This window comes from Ctenocephalides felis, unplaced genomic scaffold (assembly GCF_003426905.1).
Source record: "Ctenocephalides felis isolate EL2017-DRISC unplaced genomic scaffold, ASM342690v1 CF-g0.4_SCAFFOLD_01431, whole genome shotgun sequence".
Lineage (NCBI taxonomy): Eukaryota > Metazoa > Arthropoda > Insecta > Siphonaptera > Pulicidae > Ctenocephalides > Ctenocephalides felis.
In genome coordinates this window covers 34035-37431 of record NW_020537585.1, presented here as the reverse complement: position 1 = coordinate 37431, position 3397 = coordinate 34035, and the positions used below count along the sequence as shown (strand labels likewise).

Sequence of the window (3397 nt, the reverse complement as noted above, 5' to 3'; positions counted from 1 at the left end):
AGAATGGTGTACTGCATTCAGGATGAGTTTGACCGAAAAACTGCAAGCATGAGTGTGTGATTTTTGCATCGCGCAATTCAATTTTTTTGCAATTTTAATGGTGCATAAAATTTATTTCATGAGAATAATTGATCACTTTTATATAAAATAATGAAAAATCTAAAAAAATGAAAAAATGAAAAAAAAAAAAAAAAAACAAAAAAAGTGTTTCATATACTCTGAAATAGTGGTCTATCAAAGAATAATTGCTGAATAATCATAACCAATAATCAGAACCAATTGCTGCAATTCGAAAAAAAAATAGTTATTGTCGGAGACGGAGCGTGCAGTAAAACTTGTTTGCTGATTGTATTTAGCAAAGATCAATTTTCAGAAGTATATGTCCCAACTGTTTTTGAAAATTATGTGGCTGACATCTAAATCGATGGAAAACATGTGGAACTTACCCTTTGGAACACCGCGGGACAAGTATGATCACTTGCGACCTCTCAGTTATCCTGATACTGATGTCATTCTGATGTGTTTTTCTGTCGACTCTCCGGACTCATTAGAAATATTCCAGAAAAAATGAGGTGAAACACCTTTGTTCATCTGTACCTATTATTCTTGTTGGAAATAAGAAATATTTATGCAATGACCCAAACACAATCAAAAAGTTAAGTCAGATGAAACAGGAACCCGTAAAGCCACAGAACGGGCGTGCCATAGCCGAGAAGATAAAATGCCTTTGCATATTTAGAATGCTCTGCTAAATCAGAAGGAGTATGGGAAGTTTTTGAGACCGCCACAAGAGCCGCATTACAAGTAAAAAAAGACAAGAAGAATCGGTGTTTGCTCTTGTAGATTCAATATTTATTGTTATACTGCCTAAATGCAAATTTAACAATATTTGATGCATCGATTAGCTATTTGTTCGGCACAGGATAAAGGATGATATTGGAATTGATTTCCTTTTGTTTTTGCAGTAAATTGAATTTTACTGGTTTTAATAGTTTATGCACATCATAATGTTTGATGATTATTAGATTTGTAAAGTGTCTACAGATAGACTGTACTATGCAACAGCGTCGAGTAAAGGCAGTGCGATTAACAATTTTAAAAATCAATATCATGAGATAATTTTGATTAATTATATTACGATTGTGAAATTTATTATATATATATATATATATATATATATATATATATATGTGTGTGTGTTATTTTGTCATAAATTACGTCAGAAATGCAAGCGATGTATCCTGTCCACTATATTAAATATATAAAATTACCTATGTTTTACTATTATTTAACTTTTTTTTATTATTATTAACTTATTGAATTCCATACTTTTTGAACTCTTTAATATGGTAATCTAATGTTTAATTTTTAGATAACTTTGTAAGCAATACTAAATATCATAATCAAATGCCAACAATGTTTTGAAGCTATACATAACCCATGATGCGCAAATATTTTTATCTTATAGCGTTTTCATATCTAGTGTTTATTTTTACGTAAACTTTTATGATAAGTAATAAATTTGATATTAAAGGACATATTAAAAAAGTAGATTAAATAATGAACAACTGTTGTGAAATTAGTTTTACTTGATTCGGTAGAGAAATAGTTATAGCAACTATCCATCTTTATTTCGTAGAAATAAAATCAGTGAATCAATAAAGAACAAAATTGAAATACAATATAAGAAGTATGTATAAGAGGCACTATGTGTCATTAAATTCTATTCAAAAAGAGTTCTACGAGGGTTATACTAGCGCAATGTTGAACTTTCTCAGTAAAATACGGAGTATAAAAGCAAAATATAATATATACGTGGGCGCATATAAAGATATTACTTTATTATATAGTTAATGGTATAAAATGGTGCTGCTCTAGTTTTAACTACCACTTCGTGTAACTTGTTACTAAATAATAAACCCCATAGCGTAAGTGCGTTGCACAAGCAAAGTTCAAATTGAAGAAATAGGAAAGTAATGAATAACTTTTGCATATTCAGCACACCGGTTGCAATTTCTATTATTTTAAAACTTGTGTAAATACTGCAACAAGTATTTAATAGAAACATGTATTTGATAGGTGAAAAATGACATAACTTTTGCAAACTGTTACCTGGGTCCTGTTAAATGCTCGTTAATGTTACACCTGTGGGTAATTACCAAGTTTGTTTAGAACTAGTGAACAAAACCGAGACTCGAGCATAAAGGAAAACTTTTATTAGATTATACTGGTCTAAAGAACTACAAAAGTGCTTACTGGCAACATAACTTTAAACTATATATTTTAGTAGAGCCATCGACTGGGCATTTCGCGTTAAAGGAATACAAGCGCTCAAATAGATTTCGTTTTAATATCTTCCTGCAAGATCATGGCAAGGAACTTCCTGAGCTGAATTGATGATCACTAAAGTGAAACCTTTTACTAGTGCTACTGATTGAAATGTTGTTTGTGAAGAAGTATTAATAAAAACACAGGATGGGATTTTAAAATTTTAGCTGCATTAGTTAACGATTGTAAAAAATAAATAATAATATAAGCTTTGGTCTTTAATTATATAATATTTTTTATTATTTGAGTACTAATTCTATTTATTAATCAAATATAAAGCATTTATTTATTAATATAATAAAAAGAAATATTATTGTAGGAAGAATTCAATATTGAATTTTTTGAACAAAAGTTTTTTGAATAATGACCAGTTTAACAGTTTCAAAATCACTGAAAAATTTCATAATCATTTCATTGAAACATTATGCATATAAAAATTGAACTAAAATGTCTTTCTGACATTTTTAATCTATTTGTGAAAAATAAAAACTTCTTTCAAAATTTTGAAAAAATCTTTAAAATTTCCAATTATCATCTAGTAGTAGAATAGTTATAAATTCAGCCTAATAGCCAAAATGAATTGTAGGTGTTAACTTTTATATAAACTTAAATTAAATTCTCTAAGTGTAAGGGAAGTACGAATAAAATAACATGGTGTTTTGATTTTTAAGGATATTTATTTAAATGATATTATCATAACCAGTTTCAATCGTTTTTACTCATCTTTGGTTTAATGACTACCAGTAAAATAATATTCTAATTAAGTATGAACTATTATAACATATTTATTGAGGAAAAATTCAACCTATTACAAAAACCATTATAGTACGGACAAAATGACATATATGTATAGTAAGTGCAACCTGATTTGTTAATATTTTAGAAAACTGTTTATAATAAATTGTTTGGTCCTCTTTAGCGCAACAAGTATGAACCCAGAGGGTTCAACTCACACATCGTAACCAATCTTTTTATTTTTACTTTTACTTTTTACCAGAGGACCTTTTGCCCTGTTTTTAACAATTATTTCTGGCATATATGGCGTACAAGTGAAAATTCAAACACCTTT

At 28.5% G+C, this 3397-nt stretch overlaps 1 pseudogene; it reads left to right on the top strand.

The window, feature by feature from the left end:
- The first annotated feature begins 273 nt into the window (after positions 1-273).
- Positions 274-843, top strand: LOC113369679 (annotated as a pseudogene).
- The last annotated feature ends 2554 nt before the right edge of the window (positions 844-3397 follow it).